This window comes from Zonotrichia albicollis, chromosome 4, assembly GCF_047830755.1.
Source record: "Zonotrichia albicollis isolate bZonAlb1 chromosome 4, bZonAlb1.hap1, whole genome shotgun sequence".
Lineage (NCBI taxonomy): Eukaryota > Metazoa > Chordata > Aves > Passeriformes > Passerellidae > Zonotrichia > Zonotrichia albicollis.
In genome coordinates, this window is record NC_133822.1 from 40478152 (window position 1) to 40501865 (window position 23714).

The 23714-nt window shown below is 40.9% G+C and overlaps 1 long non-coding RNA gene across 3 annotated transcripts in view; it reads left to right on the plus strand.

Moving 5' to 3' along the window:
* The window catches only part of LOC113460391 (uncharacterized), a 118628-nt gene that overhangs the window by 56403 nt on the left and 38511 nt on the right, over positions 1-23714 (plus strand). Inside the window, exon 5 of one of the 3 annotated variants that reach the window (XR_003382234.2) lies at positions 10755-11806. The exons of the other annotated variants lie outside the window; for them this stretch is intronic. This is a non-coding gene — a long non-coding RNA (uncharacterized LOC113460391). Of the gene's footprint in view, positions 1-10754; positions 11807-23714 lie in introns of those variants that run through there. 3 annotated transcript variants of the gene reach the window in all.

Consider the following 23714-nt stretch of genomic DNA (forward strand, 5'->3'; position numbering starts at 1 on the left):
GAAATGAAAAGAGACTTAGGATGTCCCACCAGCATTCTGCCTATGTGAAGAATGTTCACTATCAGTCAAATGGTTGAAAATAAAAGAAAACCTTGTACTGATCCTCATTAGTATGTAATAAGATGGACTGCCTTGTTATCTTGGAGTTACAGACCACTCTCCTGTATAGTAAACAATATCTGCAAGGACGGGAAAGAAAAAAAATTTGTTTGTAGGAGCAGCAGTGTATTTGCCATAACCAGAGTTGCTCTGAGGCAGCTATGCCTGCGCTTTCTCCCTGAACAGTCACATGGCTTCTGAAAACTGTGGGATAAGGAAAGGTGTGTCCTTTCCCCTGTTGGAAAGTGGCCATGTATACATGTCACATTCTCCAAATCTACCTGCCCTGTCACCTAGCTGCCCCATGTGCAGGTACACGTGGAATGAGTCCTGGCTGAGGGCTGTGTGTGTGCCCTGTCACGTGGCCACGCAGGTTTGCTCTGTCCTGTGACCGCTGCACAGCGTGTCCTTTGGCCAGAGGTTGCACAGCTGTCTTGGAGGATGTGCCTTCTCATCCCACCATGCACTTTTCTTGTGCTGTGGTTCTTTAGGCTACAGAGGTGAAGGCACACAGTGGAAAGTGTGACACCTTCAGAAGAAATGGTTTGTTCAGGCTGCCCAAGTGATCACCTGATTTGTGGCTTGCTGCCTCTGTGCTTCAGGGACACTGTGTGAGATGGTGCTAAGACTCAGCTGTAGCCTGGATGAGCTGCTTGGTGTGCTGTATTCAGCTCATGAGCTCACCACCCCTGCACTAAAACCACTCTGACTCACTAGCTAGAATTTCATCCATTAGTGTAATTAAGAAGTAAAAAGAAATAAAGCAAGGTAATGAGACTTCTTTAATAATCTCTGTGGATATCTTTAAACCAGAAATACAGAAATAATCTCAATTTAGAATAAGTGGACTTTATTTAAATGAAGTTCCAAAAAGAACAGCGTTTTGAAAACTTAACAAGCTGAGTTTAACCGAAATCCAAATGCCAAAGCAAAGGTCATGACTTGTTATCAAACATGTAGTCTCAACATTTTTTCTCATGTTAGGAGTGCAAACAGATGTTTTGAAGGAGTAACACATTCTATTTGTTTTGTAAACAAGAAACTGGAAAGGGAATGCCTGTCTGTTTTTGCCTTGTGTCTTCTGAGGAAGGAAGGCAGGCCAGCAAAGAGATATCTTCAGATTTTCCAGAAAGGTGGACTGACCATGAGCGGGAAAAACAAACTATATCTGTCACTTCCCTGGTCCCCTTATCTCCTTCTTTTACCCTGGATTCCACTTGGATACATAAGAAGCCAGCTTTTTTCTGATCTAAATCTCAAATGTCACTTTGTTCTTATGCAAAAATGTTACAAGTGTATCAAAACCTAAAAAGCATACAGAGTTTGTACTGATGTGTAGGTGCTGGAATCTCCTGATTTGATCTGAATCATGTTGGAAAATAATATATCAGAAACTGGGAAAGAAATACTTATTTAGTACTCTTCAGCATGAAACCCTATGAGTAGACAGATTCACCTGGCAAACTGAGTAACACCCGGAGTCAGCCATTGGCTAGGAACTAGCAGAGTGCCTGATTGATTGGGAGTTCTGGCAAAGCTTCAGACTGGTATCCCTTCCCCCAGACTATGGGTCCATTCAGAGGCTGAGGATGGCTGAGCTCTGGGACTCTGTCAACTGTACTATAATAAAGATAAATAACAGTAACTATAATAAGGATAAAGTACTTGAAATAATGGAACTGCCTGCTTAAATGTGATTAGCCCTAGGAATGATTGGATGGGTTAACATGAAATAAAAATATCAGGAAACTTTGTATACAAAATTCCCTTTTTATTTTATTGCAAAGCATACCTCTCTGGACTTCATATTCGGCTTGGGTGGAAAGGCCAAAAGGCCAAGTGTTTTCTTAGGCTGTCCATTATTAGTTACTGGAATGAAAAGCCTTGGGGTGGGGACCTGCTGGCATGCTGATTTTCAGTCTCCTGCTCTTGGCTGCATGACTCTGCTTCTTCCCTTATGTGACTTTGCTGCCTGCATGCTGATTCAGCTCACTGAAGCAGCAGAGAAAAATCTGATTTTCCATTATATTCTTTAGATTAGTTTTCTGCCTCTTTAGTAAGACAAATTAGTTAATTGAAAAGCAGAACAAGGCAAGAAAAAAGACCAGATGACTGAAAATTGTATGAGACAGTTTGGATGCTCTTACTCTGGTTGCTGGAAGACGTTAGATATATTCAGCTTTTCTTGACTTGGGAATTGCCCTGTGAGTATGATCTGTATGCTGATGTGGAGAGGGTGTTCTTCATTGATTGTTCTGAAAACAGCCACATGCCTAACTGCACGTGTGACTTTTCCTTTAGACCTCTCTTTCTGTGAGGACTGTCCAGGTTAGCACAAATCCTTAGAGTACTGTCTGCATGCAAAAGGGGCTATGAGTTAAACAGGCTTGTTTGGACAAACGTGAACACAGAGCATGTCCATCTAAGCAGGCAGGAAGGAATGGGATCCTCAGATGGGAAATAAAGATTTGACTGTAGGAACATTTTAACAGGAGAATTAACTTTGTTCAGAACCCAAACTTTTGTAGACAGACAAAGGTGATCTAGTATTTCCAGGAGCTGGAAATTACTTCACCTTAAACACTCCTTTGAGTTTAACTCACAGAGAAAATGACTTCAGGTGAAATACCTTTTGAAAACATTAGTGGGAGGATTTTGATTTTTATAATGACTTCTATTTAAAAGCCATAAATATAAAGCTTATTTTTGGCACACCAGAAAATCAGTTGTGTTCCATAATGTCATAGAATTGATGGAGAAGATTGCTTCTGGATATCTGTTCAGTGGAAGCACTAGCATTAAAGATTAAACATCATGTTCATCTTTGCTAAAAGGTCCATTTTAGGGGCTTGATAGGTATGGCTTCAGGAAACTGCTATTGTAAAAGGCAAGGAATCCTTGTATCAGCTGAATCTGGAGGTGGAGGGCTGACCCTACAGGGCAGGTGCTCAAGTCTCCCTTGCTGAGAAACAAATACCAGAAATGCTGTAGAAACAGAGCAGTCTGTTGCAGTTTGCCCTGACAGGCAGGCTGTGTCTTGTAAGGATGCTTCTCCCTAACTCTACAGTGTGATGGCTATCAGTGGTAACACTGACATTAAGTGGCCAAGAAATATGATAATTTGTCTGAACTTTCACAGAAGATGGGATAATAAGTGATTTATTTGTATTTTTGCTCATTTAAAGTAGCGTGCAAGTATGGCAAAGAGCTGGCAAGTTGAACTTTATCAAAAATAACCTCCTCTCTAGCACAGATAGTTCTTCACCTTTATCTGTAGAAATGGGATACCCTAAAGCTAATGACTACAATGAGGGCTGAGTTGACAGTCCTGAGCTGTGGACTCATTTAGAGGAAAGCAGTGGAACAGGCTGTAACACTGACAAATTATTTTCCACCCTCTGGAAAATATCACCGACTTTCCCTCTGTGTCTTTGGGCCAAGAAGAAATACCCAGAACAATGAGATTACAAACAGATGGATCTACTGTTATATTAGGAGTTGGAAATCCTTCATATTTTAGCGTTTTAGGAAGAGGAATCAAAACATTTTTCAAGTTCTTTGCATGTCCAGTGTTGCACTGCTATGTACAGTTGATGCCCATAAGCCTTTCCCAAATGCTATAGACATTAACAACATCTCTCCAGTAACTGAAAGAGGATACAACTTTATCAAGAATGTCAAGCATTTGTAGAAGCAGACAGTTTGAAAACACACTGGCTTCACCTCGCCAGGTGGCTGAGTTTGCTTGATTGTGTTGACAGGAGAGTAAAGCAACACGGTGCACTGCGTAATTCGTTCCAGTTACCAGATGGAACTGGTTGGTACTGGCTGATCAGACTAGGCTGTTCCTGAACTTTTCCTCTCCCTGGCTTTTATCTTCATTCATCCTATCTTCCTTTCTTTACAAATAGTAGAAATGGCTCCCTTATATACTCCTTTCCACCTCTAACTGTGCTCTGAAATACTATGATCTTGCAATGACTAAAGAGTATTGTAGCTTAAGCATTACTTGTCAATAAAGTCAGAAAAGTGGAGAAGCAGGAGCATAACAGCAGAATGGGACAGGCAAATGAATCTTAGAAAAGATGTCCCCCAGGAAGTAGAACAAGATCTGTAACTCTGAGAGCTCAACAGGAAAGAGGAGCACAGCAATCTGACATAGGAGGCACTGCTAATTGCTGTGGAATTGCCAGCAGTGGAAACAGCCCCTATGCTTAGGTAGTGTCAGGGAGAAAAAGTGTCAGGGAACAGGTAAACAGGCAAGGAAAGTTTGGCCACTGTCTGCACCTCACTTACCTCTTTTGGCATGACTGTTACATATACAGAAGTCTGCTTGACTTCTGTGGTGGTGTTCACAGGGGTCCCAGGATGAGAGAAGAGACGAGAATGTTGACCCCATGTTTCAGAAGGCTGATTTATTATTTTATGATATATATTATATTAAAAGGAAATTATGTATTAAAACTGTACTAAAAGAATAGAAGAAAGGATTTAATCAGAAGGCTAGCAAGGAATGTAAAGGAAAGAAATGGAATGACAATAAAATCTTGTGACTGACCAGAGAGTCCGAGACAGCTGAACTGTGATTTGCCATTAATTAAAAACAACCACATGAAACCAATCAAAGATGCACCTGTATCTGTAATTAGCAGATAATTATTGTTTACATAGGCCTCTCAGCTTCTCAGGAGAAAAAATCCTAATGAAAGGATTTTTCATAAAACATGTCTGTGACAGTTTTCCTTTATTGGAGTTGTCCAGGAAAGCAGTGGAGGAGCTGTGCTGTTATCCACAATGCCCCAAGTCACGTTCAGAATCAGCAGTTTAGCTGCTTTTAGGGGGCCAAAACATTTTTTTCCATTCTGTATACTAACTGGGCCCTTGTTCATCCTCTGTCTTTGCATAGTTCTTGAATGCAAATAACAGTGCAGGACACTGCTGCTGAGGCTGTGGGCTCAGGGAGAGGTTAAGGGGGGGCATGAACTGAAACAGCAGTGACTACCACATCAAAATAATCTCAAAAAGAATGGAGCAGCAAGTGTCAATTAAGCTAATGGTGGAAAAATCCATCCACCATGGAGGCGAAAGAGATAAAGGACAGAAAAATTGTCAGTGCTCTTGCATGGCGGTGGCTGTCAAAGTGAGTCCTGATATCCAAATCTTTTTCTGGGTCATTGTTGTCCTGGCTGACCGTCAGCAGGGAATGAAGTATTAATATTGTGACTTCTTTTCAGCTTCTGGTAATCTCATATCCTCTCTGTATTAATATGGTTTGTGTGCATGATGAAGAAGAGTGCTTAACAGCCAAGATCTTCCTTCATTTGCACAAGATTTTTACTGATATAAAGGTGATTATCTTTTTGGATATGGCAGTCTTCCTCAGCATGTTGCTCACTGATGCTACTGAACTGGGTCTTGTGCAGTAATTATTGGATTTGTCTTGATTCCTGTTTCTAGCCTTTTTTAAAAAATTATTATTTGATTGGTTTTCAAAACAGTTTCAGAAAGTTCCTGCAGGTTTGTCCTTGCACTGTCTGGGCACTCTAAATGCAGTGAGCTAAGGCTCACTGATAGTGTTGAGAATCAAACCCATTAATTTCTCTTGGGAGAAAGACAAAGCCAAGTAATATATATGTGAGGGGAGGGTGATTATGAGGGGGAAGGACAATAATTTAAGTGGTGCATGCCGACTTTGAATTGTAGGAAATATCTTGCTTGGGTGGCATATGCATTTGATGAAGTCTGTGCTTCCAAATGCTGTAACTACTTATGCATATCAACCCAGTGTAATCTTTTGTGGGGTTAAGAGCAGTAAATGTTCAACTTAGATTTTCCAGATTGTTTGGAGGTTTAAATCTTTAAAACCCTTTGGGTAGAGGTGAAGCAAGTGCATAGCTTGGGCTGTGTGCTGTGACCTGGAACAGGATCTTGCTGGAATACACTAGCATGGGTGGCCTTCAGGAAGGAAGGCAGATGTTTATTGATATGAGGGGAGTGCAAGGGGGAATAGAGGGAAGTTTAAAAATTAACAGGAAAAACCCTCAGCTTTATCACTCCAAATAAGACCTTTCAGCTGTGACTATCAGTAAGAAAATCAAGAGCAGACCGGCTGCAAACCATGTCAAAAACATACAAAGGGTAGAGATACTGGAGCATCTTAAAGTCTGACCAAAACAAATTTGCATGCCCGAAACTGCAGTACATTTGTACCACTGATATGCGTAAGGTGAATGTTGTTGCTGTGCTGGTTGCACAGCAGTTGTGCAACCTACCAATGATGGTGGGTGCTTGGAGACACCTCTCAGGTGGGTGTGGGGTTGGATACAGAATACCAGATCTTTTTTAATATGTGCTGGCAGAAGCTGAAGGGGTGGAGAAGGAGACTGATGAGGGCAAATCAACACTGGAAAAGTTTTGCTAAATGGAGAGTAATGTTAATATGTAAGAAACCAGAATACAGGCCCTGAGCAAGTTGGGCAGGACAGGACAGGCTCTATAGAGCCCAGCAAGCTCACTTGCTGACAGGGACTCCTTCAGAACCCTCCCTGCTCACACCCCTTTGCTGTTGCATCTGGTATCTCCATTTCACCCAGCGCTGCCAGGTTTCTCCTGCTCCCTGAGTCAGTGCAGGTTGCCAGTTGGAGCATTATCTGCCTGTGGGCTCTATTTGCTATGTTGGAGTTGCAGGGGGAAAAGTCCTTGGATATCCATCTCCAAGTCAGGGCTTCTGTGTGTTCCTTAGTTTCCATGCACCCCATCCCATCTGCCAGTCTCCCGTGCCAGAGGTCACCTTTTCCCACCACTGCTCCCAGTATCCTGCAGACTCTCCCACAGCCAGTGGCTCTGGGAGCTCCTCCAGCCCCTTTGGCTTCTCCAGCAGCAATGCTGTGCATCTCTCCCACTGTCACCTCCCTAAGTATTCTCTCCTTTCTCTTCTCCCAACCTGCAGTGTAAGTTGTCTCTTCAAGGATGGGCAAGACTTGCAAAGCTGGGATAGCCAGACAGGATGAGAGGGATAGGGGATATTAATGACTTCCTTGGAGAACCCTGGAAGTTCGTGCTAATATGGAAGGGGTTGAATAAAAAAAATTAGGTCAGTGGATGTAGCCTCTGGTTTCTCATTTTCTTTTCAAGTTTTCAGCCAGTAAGAATGAAATGTTCCTCTAAAATCTGAGGACAGATCAGAAGTGATGCTGCAGCTTCACATACAGACAGAAAGACAATTACTGTTGAGCAGAGTACTAGGTCATGCTTTCCTTGCCTAAAATGTTTTGAATTTCTTTTCATGTAGCTGACAGATGCTCTTTACTTGCACTCAGCTCTTAAAACTGGCTACTTTCCATTTCACACAGAGCTATTATTAGCAGAAGCTTGGGAACAGATCAAATTTGATACACCATGAAAAATTGTGCAAATCCCTGTTTTTCTGTATAGGAAAGCTGAGGCACAGAGAGGCTCAGTGCTAAAGGTTAAGCAGTGAATTGTGTACCAGAACTAAAATTAAACATGAATTTCTCATTTCAGATTTTCTGCTTGCCTTTTAGCTCTTACAGCTGTTTTCCAGTGCTGGTAACTCCAGTGAGGTGGTTTTGGCTGTTTAAATCTAAGGTGTATGTGTTTTCTGTCATTGCCTCAACCTGTCATATTTAGCAAAACTGAGTTACTTGGACTACTCACAAAACCTGCAAAGGTTGATGTAAGATTAGTGTGGCTGCAAATCTTACAGGAATTATGTCCTTGTGCACAGCATTTTACAGGCTGCTTTTCAGTCACTTGCAGGCTACAGATTTTTTTCAATATATGGTGAACCTCTTGAATAAAAAAGGTTTTCTGCAGCTAAGTGTATTACAAGAAATCTGTGTTCTTAGCAGAAAAGAGACACTATTCAAAACAATTATATTAGAATATAGGAGAAATAAAATTTAGAGAATAATATTTAAAATAATTTATCTTGTAAATCAAACTGACTGGAAAGGCATGTACAGGCTGTAACCCTAGATAGAAAATGTATTTCAGTCAGCTGAAATGTTAACAAATGTAATCATTGTGATTAAGTTTCTTGCACATTATTTGTCATTAATTTCAAAAAGTTTAATCTAAATTTTCATTTCTGGAATGGAACTTTCATATAGTGTCTGTGCTACTGTTTGCAATCAAGTCCTGCAATTGTAATGTCAATCTTGATAATATCTATCAATTTCAGATTACATTATCTGGGAGTTAGTAAGTCTGTATCTAAATGTCCTGTACTTGGTTTTGCTAAAGCTTCAGGACAGTGTTTAAGCACATATTTAAACACTCTAAAATACTGGTTGGACATCACAGTCAATAAAGTGTTATACGCAGTGTTTTGGAATGTATGTTGGTTTCTTTACGGGGCATTTATGCTATGTATGCACCATGTGTGAATAGTAAGAAACAGAGTCTAAGAAAACCTTCCTTAATGCACTGAGAATATTATCTGGTAGATATTAAAGAAGCTCTCTTCTAGTACACAGAAATTAGATGTAAGAAAAAAGTGGTTTTTCTAACAAAAGAGGTTTGTACAATAAAATATTCTAGTATGTTAGGACAGAATTCAGGTGGTTGGTACTGTCATGTATTTGGCAGAAGCTTCTTGTGGATTAATTTCTTCTGAAAATTCAGTTTTCTCATTGTTGTAACTACATAATTCTCATGTACAATTCTCAGCACTGTGTCATGAGCATTTAATCAATTTTCTGTTCTCCAGGTATACAATGGTAGTGTGATGTTTGAGCTATGAGACCATGATAGTGTCCTTCAGAAAGCTTGGGTGTCAACTCATGTTGTAATTTAGATACTACAAAATAATGATTTTACAGAATGGAAAATTCAGATGTTGAAATCTCATTGACTTTCAGAGAAAAGTTGTGAACATAACTTCTTGTGCTTTTTTACAAACCTGGGTGTGGGTTCATGTACTTTTGCTTTCTTTCCCCCTTGCTCATATGATCCCTTCCTCGCGTTAGAACAATTGTTCTCACATGGGCTGGTCCTGAAGGGTGGTGAGTTGTTAATGGAATGGTGCATGTCATCTGCCTTAAACCATTTACAGTATTCTGGGGTAACTAGGGATAACTCCTCTAAAGTTGCTTTCCTGTTTTATGAAATGGGTGGCCTCCTAAGCCTGTCCAAATAAACAGAATTGAAAAAGAAAAATACTTGTTTTGATGTCTGGGTGTTGGAGATGTATGTACCAGTGCTTGTTTTTCTTTCCCTGGGCATGATGAAACAGTACATTGTAGCCACCTTATTTTTCTTGGCTGTGCTCCTTAGTTTCTCTTATGTAGATGCAAAATAATAAAAAAGAACTTGAGCCACATCATATCTGGGAACTTTTTGTTTAAAACATGTCCCAGTGCACAGATTGCACTGCACAGTTGAAAAAGAAGAATTAAAACTAGCTTAGTTGTATTGATATAAGGATAATAGGAATCAGTCTTACACTGAGATTTCCTTCAGGTCTTACATACCTTTTTGTCTTCCTTTTCTTTCAGGCATTGTTTTCACTCCAGTTGCTTTTGTTGAACCAATATTCAGTACAACATAGAAAGGGTTTGGTCAGCACACTTGACAAACAGGCAAACAGCTGCTGAAGGAAGAGGGACTTCCTGGGTTGCCTCCAGTTGGATTGGATCTGAGATGTTGTATGATTGAGATCAGTGTTGGAGTACCTGTACTTTTGTGGTTATGTCAGGCTTTCTTATCCTCGTGGTATTTTAAGCGTCATTCTCTGTATTTCTCAACTGTCGCTTATCAACTTAATCCAGCGCTCCTGGCTTCCTATTCATGTGCATTCAGGGCTTCTTCCATTGTGCTGTCAGATCTGTTTGGGCACTTGCACACTTAACAAGACTCAGAATGGATCCACCTGAAAATAACCATTTATTTTGCTGAGTTGCTTTACCGATAGATCAGCCCTCTGGTCGAGTTCATTGCTTGGTAGCTCAAACATCCAGGCTGGCAGAACAGAGAGAGATCTAAGATGGAGAAGTTGTTCACACTGTGTGAAACAGTGCTGTTGCCAGGGAGGAAACCCATGTTCCTGCTCTGTCCTGAACTGCTTGTTTTACACGCTTTGAATCTGATGGACCAAAGACACATCTTGCTATTCTTCACCCAGAGCATTCAGTCTTGCTCAATGTTGACTAAAGGGAAGAGAATCCTGTAGGCACACAGTTTGTGGTAATTGGGAGTGGGGCTGTGGCTGAGCCTCATCCCCAATGGGCTACAGCTGGGAAAAGCAGGTGAGCAGCATTGAAAGCAATGGGACATGGAGTGCCCAGGTGTACTGACCAATCACCAAAGGGAACAGAAGTCATACAGGTGCAGTGCATGAATATTGAGGGTATAAAAGGTTCTGTTGAAGAACAAGAAAGAGCAGATGTCTGAAGTGGTGTGGTGTTGTTCTGTATGGGGTCAAGCCTTGTGGAACTGTATGGTGATGCTTTGTGGGTTTCTTATCCTGGGTGTCTCAGCTGTGATATATGCTGTGACTGAATCCTGGTTTATGTTTTTAAGATTCTGTTTCACTTGCTTCCCTGAAGAACTCTGGCCACTTTTTCGCTGTCCCTATAAAAGAAAGATGAAGTACTATCCAAGAAATTAAAGCTTCCTGCATTTGCTTTTTGCAGTGGAATCCAGCTACAGGTGATGAAGCAGAAGAGGAGCTGGGGGATGATATTGATGAATCTCCTTGGATGCAGTGTCTGAATTTTGTGGCAAGTGACATCGTGCTCAATGGCCGTGTTCTCCACTGGTTTCTCTTGTCCTGGTTTTTGGGTTTTTTACATTAGGAAGAACTGAAGGCTTAATAGCCTTTTGACACTAAAAGATATTTAGATCTGTAGGCTTGCTTTCTCTCAGTTCTATAATCATAATTGGAACTGAAGAACGAAGTAGATAAAGGGAATTGTCCAACATCAGAATTACATTTAATCATTCTGGTCTGTGAATAAGAGTTTAAAGATGTGATTAGAGTTTGAAATTACAGAAAGGCAAAAGAATAGAAGATGCATTTTAGTTGCTTACAATACATGGAATAAGAAGATGGAAGATTGTCTCAAATTTGATTCCATTCATTGCTCATCAGATAACATAGGAGTATTTGAGTTGATTTAAATAACGTTTTTCTTTTTTTTTAAGTGAGCATTTCTGAAACTAATGTATCCAACTGCACAAATTTTATGTGCAAATATCTTTTCCCGTGTCAGGCTGATCTCTGTGGAAAATGTAAACTTAAGATACGACAAATAAAACTATCATCCTTGAAGTACAATTTCTTCCGGATGAAAGAAATGAGTCATAGTTGGACTTGGTTATGTCAGATGTCTATTTCAACCTTAATGATTATATGGTACCAGAGGAGCATTATTTTTCATGTATTGTACTTGACGTACAAAACCTCCAGGTTTTATTTTACTTAAACATTTTTAGACACCTTGGTGTTTGACTAAGGAAAAATATCTGTGCAGGTAACCTGGCTTTATGCCTATTTGTAGTCCATTAAATGAGGCATTCTTATGTCATTTTTAAACAGCTGGTCTTTAGTGACTTCACAAGGACATGCACTTAACACTAGATACCTTTCAGTTGCATCCACTACATCTGTTTGTACTGTTGTGGCACAAATGTGGGTCTCATCTTCTTGGAAGGGTTTGGCATTTGCACTGTGAGGATCTCATTCCCTGAATTTCTCAATATAATGCACTGGCTTCTCAGACAAACCAAAAAGGGAGAAAAGTGTTTCATGCACAAGCTGGCAGATGTAATTTTGCTCATACTAACTGTGAAATGACACGTTATGTTTGTGATTTAATTTTTTTAGGGAATGAGTGGTTTTCAGTTTTTGTTCCTTTCTGAATTACCAGAACTATTATGTGTCTATCTAGAAGCATAAGTAAACATGCGGTTTTAAGAAAAATAGTGGCTGCCTAAGGTTATCCATACTGTTGAGAATTAATTTGAAGCAGTTCTGGCTTTCTCTATATCATGGCAATGAATTACTTCATGTTCAATTTGTGGTTCCTATACTCACAACTTTTGTTTTTCAGAATTTTTGCCCACTATGTATTTGTGCAATTAGCTCTCCCTGAGTGTAGTACTTTGAACTTACCATTTCTGAATTGCATCTTGTGTTTTTTCAAGGCCATTTTGAGGCCTGTTTATTGCCAGTGTGGTGCTTGCAATACTGCTCAGCATATTTTCATTTGAAAGGTGTTTTTGCTACCTTAGCAGCCAAGAAATTAATGGAAACAGAATAAGATCCATGCACCTGTGTAAGAGGAACTCTATGTAGGTACTCTTAGTGTATGAAATTACTTAGAGGAACCTAGTGAAAATTACTCTTTCAATAGTTTTCCAACTTTTTTTTTGGTCAGCATACAATATCTGTACTTGGACAATAGTCAGGTGTTTGATTATGAACATGTTGCGAGACAGTACCAAAAAATCTGATTAAAGCAATGACTGTGTCATCCTCCAAGGTATCTCCTACACCCACAGGCAATTTTACCTTCTAACCATCTTAAGAAAGAAATATTTCCTATAGGCTTGTTTTTCAGTTCAGCAGGCTATCTATTGAAAATAGAAGTGTTGGCAGAAGCAGGTTTTGCTAGAATGAACAAAATATAAAGATTTCTTAAAAAATATATATTTTTGATTTTTGAAAAATATTAGGAACCAAATAATTGGGTAAATAAAATTCTTGTGCATGACCTAGCCTGCCTTCAAGGCTGGTGATGCTTTAAAATCCAGATCTCTCTTGCAATTAGATACTTTGAACTTCGAGGTTTCTAAGATGAGAATACTGGTTGTTTCCTAAGAAACTGGAAGGAAGTTAGAGTTTAATGAGTGTGTCTGGATTACAGGAAGTAACAAGAAAAGACTAAGTAACCATAAATTCCCTGCTTCAGAGGCATCTTGGAAGATTTTGAGTAAAGATATAGTTCGTGACAGCTCCAGAATTTTATTTTTCCTGCTTTGTGGTTTTGGTTTTTTTTAAATTTCAGTTTGTAGAAGCAGTAGATAGTCAGTACGTCTGATGTCAGGTAGCTATGTGAGGAATAACTAACTTCAATGCAAAACCTGTTAGTTGAACTTAATATAACCTGCAGTACTGATTAAGCCATGAAATGTCAGTGTCAAGACATTTCTCTCCTTGAGTGAATAGTTGATCTCTCTTTTAGCTTGGTGGCAGCAGTAAATGTCATTGTGGAAACCCGTCCTTTGTAAACAAAGTCTCTTTATGATGACAAGCAGTTTCAGCTCCTACCTCAGAACAAATACTCTGACTCTGTATTTCCTTTTATTTATTTTCTTTTTAAACACCTCTACAGTGTCATGCTGATAGATTCACAGTTAGCTCTTTGTGACTTTTCATGAGGTGAAAAACATTTTGAACATTTTCATTTGCTGTACTTTTAGAATATTAGATCCTTGTGTCTCCTTCTCTTCCACTGAAAATCCTTTGCCAGAAGGCCTTGATTTGATTCTAAAGCAGTGCAGGATTGTGGGCTTGCTCTTACAAAACCCAACAAGATCTGTTTCACAGAATAGTTTTGATTTCTGCAAAGCTTGTTTGACAGTAAAATTGGAGGTTGCTTAAGGCTTTTGCTGTTTTGGTGCAGCACAGTTGCAACATTTCCTTGGAGTAAGACTAATTTTTATAGCTACAGTTTACTTGAATGCGATAAAAACTATCAGAAGTCTTAAAAGCACAGCCTGTGATGAAAGAAAATGAGAGAGGGTTTATTTAGCTTGGAGAAGAAAAGACTGGGGGGAAATGTGCTGGTCTTCAAATATATTGAAAGTCACTTCAAAGAGAGAGAGGGACAAGCCTTTGTTTGCATCATTCTTCCTGGTTTTTGAACGTAGCCTAGCTAGGTCACATAGATTTATATTATTTCTGGGGTGCTATGAAGTTATTTGTTGTGTGTTGGTCCCTGAGCTAGTAGAATGATTGGAGAGTGCTGTAGGAAAGTACTGTAGCTGTATTCATAAGGTGTATGTTCAGGTGTGTCACAGTCATATTTTCTGGAAAAATCCCTTTGCCCAGGATTTCTCTCCTGGGAAGCTGAGAAGCCTCAGAAAAAGGAAAACAACAATTATCTCATTGCTTCACCTGTGTTTTGCTCCTTTGTAATGTGTTTGGGGATTGTTTATCCAACCAACAGGTTGATTGGTTGGTTTCATGTGAATTGTTTTGACTTATTGGCCAATCAAGGTCAAGCTGTGTCGGGGCTCTGGAAAGAGTCACGAGTTTTCATTATCTTTTTAGCCTTCTGTAAGTATTCTGTCTGTATTCTTTAGTCTAGTTTAGTGTAGTATTCTTTATATAATATAGTATATTAAAATAATAAATTAGCCTTCTGAGCACATGGAGTCAAATTCATCATTCCTTCCTCTGTCTGGGGAACCCCGCAAATACAATACAGGTGAAAGTGTCCAGCTTGTTCTAGAACACATTTGATGGCTGTTGGAGACATGGCAAAAATTGCTGCTGAAATTTTGCACAGCTGATTAGTAGTAATCATCTTTATTCCTAAAATAAAGAATGAGGTAGCAGAGGGGGACTGATAGCCTTTGCCAAGAGCTGGGTGAGGAAAATCTTCCTGTTGGGAGCTCCCCTCTGATACTTTTCCTCAGGTTCTAGGAGGTAGAAGCATATGTGTCTCCTTTAGCCTGCTGGCCCTCATTCAGTGATCTAAGAGTTTTTATTCTGGTTAAAAATTCTAAGACAGTAGGTAAATTACAGAACCCTGTAGGACTTACACCCTGCCTCTCTGTTTACTGCTATTTCTCCTCATGAACCTTGAGGGTCTGTCCAGGTCTAGAGCAAATTTGGGGGAGAATTCCCCACAGGAGCTCCAGTGGTAAAACATATCCAAATCGGCCCCTGCCCCCAACTGGTCCGGGAGAAAAAAAATACCTCCTTGGAGAAAGGTGGAAAAAACTTTTTAAACAATAAAACCGAAACAATGTCAAACAATAAAATCCCTTGCCTCTCCAAAAGAGATGACAAACTGAGGAAGTCCCTCCCTGGGTTGCAACTCAGCTCACTCAGTCTCTGGTGAGTCCCTCAGTGCTGGAATTGTCGCAGGCCTGGCCTGGCCCGGTGGGCGTCAGGTGCAGCTGCCGGTGCTCTCCTGGGTGCTCAGTCCAGAGCAGTTTCAAGACGTCCAAAGAAAAGGAAAAAAACCAGTCCAGGGAACTTCTTTGCCTCAGCTAGCTAACACTAACTAAAAAGCAAAAGAAGAGCTCTGTCCCGCTGTCTGTCTGCAGACAACAGAGTCAGGAGCAGGAATGTGGAGGAGTGGAGTACAGTGTCTGAAAACAAACTGTGCGCTTTTTCTCTCCCCCCCTTCACTCTCTGGAACACTCTTAAAGGGGCAAAACTTATTATTCAACATAAACAGAATGAGATGACTGGGGATAAAAGCATCATATAGTCAACCCAGGACAGGGTCCCAGAGTTAGCAGTCAAATAACTACAATAGCATGTTCAAAGTTAGCAGGGTTGAGGTTTTTTAATTTGGTTTTTGACACTTTTTTATTGTTGTTGGGTTTGGGGTTTTTTTTTGGCTTGTTTTTATTTTTTTTGAAAGTCATATATTTTTAAATGCATATTCTGAATGTTCTGATAGAGCTTCAGCATTTTTTTTTTCAACCCAGCATCTATTTCCAAAGTATCTGCACTCTGAAATCTGCAATCACCATCATGTTGCCCATGCATTTAACCCAGTAGGGCTTCTCACTGATTAGTCATTTGGTAGATGTCCAGCATCATGCCAGAGTTAGAGACCTACAGGGTTTAGGGGAAGCCTTCCCTTACTAGATATATTTACAGAAAGAAGCAGTGAGCCTTTCTTAAAATCCCAAATAATTTCCATGCAGTGCAAAGGTTGCAATTCTGTATATATATTGTAGGCAATTTTTGGTGTTCAGACACCTGCCATAGATTCAGGTATGGTTTCCCAGCAAGCTTAAGACCATGCTGCAGCTCAAAATAATGGTCCTACCTGCAATATATTGATGAGTTTTCATGTGGGTCATCTGGTTGTTCTGAGTTGGCCCCTGGCTGGATGAGTGCTAAAGGCAACAGAAAGGCAGGAGTAGGCATGGAGGGAGGAGCTGGTGTCACCTTTGGAGGACAGAATCCATGGCTTGTCACGGTGGCTCAGTGTGAAACTTCAGGACCAGGCTTAGGTCAGACAGCAGGATCTTTGCCAGTATTATGTGTTTTCACCAGTTTCTGCCTTGCACTGGCTGTGCTGTTTGTCCCATTTACCTAACACGTTGTGAATTGTTTCTTTCATAAGATCATGGTAACTTGTCTCCCTCATATTTTTCAAATTCCCATTACCTAGGCTAAATGAGTGAATGCCTCTACTGTCTTTCTTCTCTTTTGTCTTGCTTTTGGATTGACTTCTCTGTCAGACTTGAACAATTATGTTGTTTTCCAGCAGTGTATTCTCTTTGCCCTTTCTAATCCTCATGTACTGTGACATTCCATATTGATTGAAGAGGTCTCAAATGATCTTCTCTATCATCATAGCAGGAAACTTTTTCTTGCTTTCGCATTTAACAGTTGTTATAGAGAAAGAGTAGAGCATTAAGTAATAGGCAAGAGTGATGGATCATCTCTAGCTTTGTGCAAACTGTATCTACTCATGGATGTTTTAGAAACTGTCTTGAGCTGGATTTTCTGATTGTCTCTGCTGACAGGAATCATGTTAATTATGAGTGACTCTAAGCAATAAGGTTCCACAGGTATCTATTGTCACACTGGGCAATTAAGAAATCACCCAAAACAGAAGTAACTAGAGGACATGAGAGACAGTTTGTTTATTTGTGAGTTGCTATTTCAATAATTTTCTTATTGTGTATACAGTTACAGCAAACAAGTGACTGCCTGTGCACAGCTAAAGAGGACAGCTTTAGTGTCTGCTGCACTGTAACTCCATGAACACACACACGTGAGCTAAGCCAGTCTTGGACAGAGTGAATCTTGTATCCCTGTCCCCAGGCAGCAGCTCGCACTCTCAAGTGTCTACACATGGGGTGAAAGGGATGGAAGATGCATCCCTTGAGAAGTGACTTGAGCAAAACAAAGGCAAAATCGATTTTTCCGCTGGGTAAGTTCCTCAGTCCTGTTTCTTGTGAAACTGAAAAACATCTGTGCCTGCCAAAAGGAAATGGAGACACAGGGTGGGAGAGAGAGTGGACCCATGAGATGAGGGACTACCTGTCTCAGAGGCAGAGCCAGCTGATCCTAAAACAAGCATTTGTTGAATTATGAATTAAGGCAAGTGATGGCAAATGTGTTTAAGATGTCCTAAGCAACCTCTGGACAGCAGCCCCATCTTTCAGGCAAGTTATTGTAATTCCAAAGTTTTTCAGCTGCTGCTTGTGCAGCTGAAAAAACCAGGGTTTAGGTGGGGATTGGGGTTCGAAACCAGTTTGAAAACTGTTTGCCCTGGGAGCTCCTAAATGTCTGCCCTTAGAAAGAAGGGAGCAGGACCAGGCTGGTAGGGGTGGGAAGAAGGTGGGAGTTGTTTAGGTTGGCATTGGAACTAGAGAAAGGGATCAGCAAACTGAAGGAAACATGCAGTTGTTCATAAGAGAAGGGCAGTTATTGTTATAAACACTTATTTTTTAACAATTGGCCAAAAATTCTGTCTCTTTAAATGAAAAGATTTCTTTTTCCAGTGGGAAAGCCAAACATTCATTCATATGTTCTGAGTCTGTTTCATAACTCACATTTTCAGTCACTGGGTTTGTCTTTTTACTATTTTTGATCTTCTTCTGTAGCTGCTGTGTTTCTCTTAACTCTCTATACTTAGTCATGTATGGGTCTTTTTTTTTTTCTATTTTTTTCCTACTTTATTTTATTCACTGGAGCATATGATCTATTCTGTTTCATCCTTGCAGTAGAATGATTAGATTCTCTTAGAGGGTGAAAAAAAACCCTGTGAAAAAACCAAAAAAGCTATGATTTGGGAAGTGAGGTCTATGCTGTAACATTTGGCTCTTTACATCTGTGAAATTCTCATCACTAGTAGTGGACATACTGTTACATAGTGGAAGAAATACATTGGAATAAAGATCAAATAAAAGAATAATGCCCTAATTACTGTTCTCAGTCAGTGCTTCTCTATAGCAGGCAATGCAACTGGTATTGTTTTTTCTAGGAGGATGAGCCACCTTTGCTTTCCATGGTGGTATTGATGTTGGCACTGTAATGACTTGCCATATGACCATTTGCCTTGCAGTGGTAGAAGAATAATTAGGGCTGAGACTTCCTGGACCCCAGACCTTGATTTAAACTTCTCCATCTTTGAGCATATTTCTAGTCTGTCTTGGAGTTATCTTGTTTACCTATTGAGGCAGCTGGTTAGAATGCCAGAATGTGAATGCTGGGAGTAATGGGGAATGTTTACTGTCCAATGGGATACAAGTTAGTGCCTTTATCAACGTACTTACACTTGTTAACCAGAAAGTGATTTTTCTTTGAACACGCTCTGTGGGGGATTGGTTTTTAGATACTGCATAATTCTGGTCAGCTGAGCAGTTTCCTGTAACAGTGAAGAAGCCAAAATCAGCTTCCATTCTACTGACACCATTCAGTGTGGATTCATCATGTAACACACTCTTGCCTATCATGAGACCTATCCCTGCAAAATAGATGTCTGGTGTAACCATATACTACTTTGAGCTGCACAGAGTTGGTGTCACACTCTGAAGTCATCATTATTTTCAGAAGGCTTTGCTAGTTCCATCTGCCGAACTTCTCAAAAATAGCCTTACATTAACAATGTTAGAGTAGGCATTTTACGTTGAAATAAATTCATATATTAGCATTTTTGTTCCTCAAATAAATGACTACCATGATGAGCAATAGACAGTGCACTTATTTTAGAGAGGATAGTCTTAGTTTTAAATTATTTACCAAAATCTTTGTTTCTGTCAGTATCAGATACTCTTTAAGTAGTAAATGAATGCTGAGTAGATCTAAAGAAAAGCCTGTCAAGTGATCAGTAATTGAATTCAAAATTTAATCAAGAGCAAGACTCCAACAAAAAGTTGGAGTCTTCATTTGTCAGCCTTTATAATTGAGACTGAAGCAGAGTTATAAATTAGCTTTTTCCTCTGGTGGGAGCTATTCATGGTGGTAAGTTTTTGTGACAGTATGGCATTGTCCCTGCTATTGAATTTTTTTCATGCTCAGTTACTCAGACTTCTTGTGCTGCTGATTTTAATTCCACAAGGAGGTACCACAGCATAGGAACTTGTCTGTGCTGGCACAATGGGAAATGTTTTATGAATGGATTATGACAAAGATGCACTTTTATGGCCACTAGAGAGGCTATGAAATTAACAACTGATCACCTCACTTTTCAATTAGTCTGCACCGGCACCGTGACAGGAATATTCCTGCTCAGCTTTGCTGATGAGGGAAGACTCAGCTACTGGGAGAGATTCTTCCATCAGATCCTATCTTCATGACCTGCTAATTCTGTATTTAACCTGGGTTTTCCACTGCCACGTGGGATATAGTGTTTAATCTAAAGCAGCTGTCAGAGGCACACATGAAAGTTCGGTCATGACTGCCTTGGTGGCTTTTTATCAGCTTTTAGTGCCAGGTGTCCTCACTGAAGGCATGCACTCACACAAAGCAATAATGAGTCTTTTAACACCTGCCTTTAAGCCTCTGGGCACTCATTCCAATACACTACTTACCTGTGCTGGCTCACTCTTTGCATCATTGGCCTGAAAAAAGAGACATAAGAGCTTGGTGTCTAGTATCCCAACCTGCCTACAGTCTTCTAATTTCAATTTATCTATACGTTTTAAGTAGCAGAGCAGTGAGGCCTCAAAAATCCAAAAATCTTCATACAAATCACTTGACTGTAGGAGCACATCAAATGCCTGGTGTCAGTCTGAACAGAAGAGAGCAAAACCTGCTCTTTAGTAATGAAGAGGAACACTGAACATCAAGCTGATGCTGTTTTACCAAAGGATTGGGGATTCTGAAGATCAGTGTAGAAGCCGCTTTAAGATAAAGAGACCTGAGCAGGTAGTAGCTGGAAATACAATGGGAAAAAATCCAGCCATGAAATGGAATTCTCTGTTCTTCCCTGGGTGCATGGGGCAAAGGTAAAGGTATCCATTTTGAGCATGACATCGTCAAAGACCAGTCCACTCCAAAGAACACAGAGAAAGACTGTGGGAGGTAAGTGGCCTTCCCCTGCCTTGGAAAAAACTCAGCTTTTATACACAAGATGTATGTCATGCAAAGACTATGCCCAGCACAGATTAGGATTCGATCTCTCAGGGCAAAAAGATGGAGGCAATTGTGTTTATTCCTGTTTCAAAGGACAGTTTCAAACCGAAGGTGTTTGCCAGACTCTGCACCTGGGATGGGGCATCCCTGGATGTATGGAAAGACTGGGAATGAGAAGCTGGTGAGCAGAGCTGCAGAAAGGGATCTGGGGCTCCTGGTGGATGGCAAGCTGAACATGAGCCAGCAGTGCCCTGACAGCCAGGAGGCACCAGACAGCCTGGGGTGTCCTGGGGGAATCAGGCACAGCATCACCAGCCAGGCAAGGGAGGGGATTGTCCCCTCTGCTCTGCACTGGGGTGGCCTCACTCGAGTGATGGGGGCAGTTCTGGGTGCCACAATATAAATAATATTGGAATATATAAATATTGGAGAGTGTTCAAAGGAGAACTATGGAATGGTGAAGGGCCTTTAGGGGAAGGTGTGTGAGGAGAAACTGAGGTCACTTGTTCTGTTCAGCCTAGAGAGGAGGAGACCTCATCACAGCCCACAACTTCCTGACAAGGGGAAGTGGAGGGGCAGACACTGCTCTTTTCACTCTCATGACCAGTGACAGCACTTGAGGAAACAGCAGAAGGCTGAGTCAGGGGAGGTTTAGTTTCGATATTTGAAGAAGGCTCTTCACCCAGAGGGTGGTTGGACTGGACACTGGAAAAGGCTTCTCAGGGAAATGGTCAAAGCACCAACTTCAGTTCACAAAGGGCTTGGACAACACTCTCAGGCACCTGGTGTGACTCTTGGGGATATCCTGGGCAGGGCCAGGAGCTGGACTTCAGTGATCCTTGTAGGTCCCTTCCAGGGCAGGATACTTGATGATTGTATGATCTTGAAGGTTTGCCTTCAGTGTTCTGTTTGGAAGCCTAACTATTGCTCATTTGCCAGTGGTTCTTCCATTTTCTTCTTCCTTCATCCTGATCACATTGCTCAGACTGTTTGGCTTAGTTATGAGGTGGCAAAGAAGGCAAGTAACATTTTATTGTTGGATAGATTTTCCACATGACCACAGCTCTCAGTTGGTAGAGTGGCTCTGCTGGAATTGTATATGCTACTTCTCTGAATTAATTTCTGGGGTCCCTATTTGCTTCATGCACTTCAAAATAGCTTGCAAATAGGAAAAAATGAGGAAATCTAGCACTTTGCAGCAGGTGAATTAGTTGGCCTATTCAAAATTGGAAGCCTTTATATGCCAACTTAAAACACTGTGTCCACCTCTTCATCAAATCTAAATTTCCAGATGCCTGCATGCTTCCCTACCTGTTCAAATCACTTGGTGCCTGTTTGCACCACCTGTAGGTCCTCAAATATCAGGCTGTTGCCTAGCTGACTTAATTTCTTTGTGGAGAGGAACAAGATAGAATTTTCCACTTGCTTAGACATCCAGACAGTGATTCTGCTGTAAGAAGAGCATCTCTGGTGTCCCTCTGTAGTTTGCAGTGTCTGTCTGTCACTTAGCTCCTTCAGTTCAAGATAAGTTTTGGTGGTACAAATGGAACCTCACACATTTTAAATTGCTTTTATCTTTCTTTGATTTTGGTATGTAAGGGTCAGATATCATACTACAGTACAGCAGATTTTAAGGTCACCATCACATGTCAAAGCTGGTTTCTTTAATTTCTCCCTCTCTTCCTACTCTTCCTCCTGTCATGAGCTGCACAATTCTCCCCTTTTCTTTCTTGGCAGTCCTCTTGCCCTTGGTAGGCCAGTTCATCTCACTGAACACGCAAACCCCCTCATTCAACACGAGCAAGTACATATTCTTCTGAGGCTTTAGTGAACCGGAGCAGCTCAAGCTGTGAAGCCACACAAGTGATGGAACAGGAATGCATAGAAAGGAATGGTGGAGGAGGCAGCCCACTCCTTGTAGCAGCAAGATCTGGCCAGCTGCAAAGTGAAACCTTACCTGAATGGAAGCCTGCAGAAGTCTGAGAAGGGCACTGCATAGCCACTGCTGCTATGTCTTCTATTAATTGACCTCCCCACCTCCTTTACTCCAACAACTGTTTTGAATAATCAGAAGTTAATTTTAACTCCAAATTGCTTCCCTGAGGATAAGTCCCTCTAAGAATAATTCCCAGCAGACAGAAGATTAATGGCAGAATGAATAAACAACAGGAGCCGGTGAACCTCAAAAAGAACAAAGATGGGACTAATGTGTCTCCTAATCCCTAGGACTGGGTCCTTCTATTATATTTGCACATACTTTGACCAAGTTAGGCAGCTACTTTTTTAACCTCAAGGGTTTTCAGTGCACATGGAAAAAAAGGAGACTATTTATTTTTGTATCATGCATATAAGTATTGTATCTGTATACAAAGCAGCAACCCCAGTGCCCCGTGCACAGCCCAAGCATATGACTTTATCCTACTTTGCAGCCACTCTGAGTGTATTAGAAAAATTGTATTCCCTACCATCTTTGCTCTGGCAGCTGTGTGGCTTGTTGGAGCTCTGTACAGCATGGGTAGGTGTGAAGCATGACAGATGTGGGTTTGGGAGTGTGACCATACTGTGGAAGGCTAGGCTGCCGTGTGTGGATAACTTTGATTAATTACCTCTGGCATTGAAGAAAGGGTTTTTGCTTTGTGTCTCATGCACTGCACTGCACTTGTGTGCTGTCCTGGTACATTATTTTTCTGCCTGACAATTGGTGCTGGGAGAATAAAGCATTTGTGTAGCTACTATGCTGTGAACTTAGTGACTCTTTGTGGTGAGCTACCAAAGGGATGAGTACAGGCAAAGTCAACCTTCCATACAGAGGTCATTCTTCCAGTCTGGAAGTGGGGGAAGAGGTGTGTGATTTGAAGATGTTTGTACTGTAATGTGTCCCTGACACACTGCTGAGGTCCTTGGTGTTTCTGTGAGCAGATAAACTTCAACACATTCATGTATCAAAACAAAAACTGCTTGTTTAAGTTAGAGTCAGCTGCATTTTATGATCTTGTATAGCACTACTCTGCTTCCAGCCCAATGCCCTTGGAGGATATTGCTGTAGGCATATTTTAACTGCAGGCATCTCTCCTCCACTAGATTCTCAGCAGATGGGGATTAGGATGCAGTACTTGGCTGAAGCTGTCCTGCTGACAGATCACAGTGACCTTGCTGTGACTTCTGCTCTGATCTCACTGGCACTGCTGGAATTTGACACACTAGAACATGAGATACTGGCTCCATTATGCCACTAATTGGTGTCCAGAGCATTGTGTTCCTGCCTCCTTCACCATCTGATGTAGGTGGCAGATAGTTCTAATTTATCTTT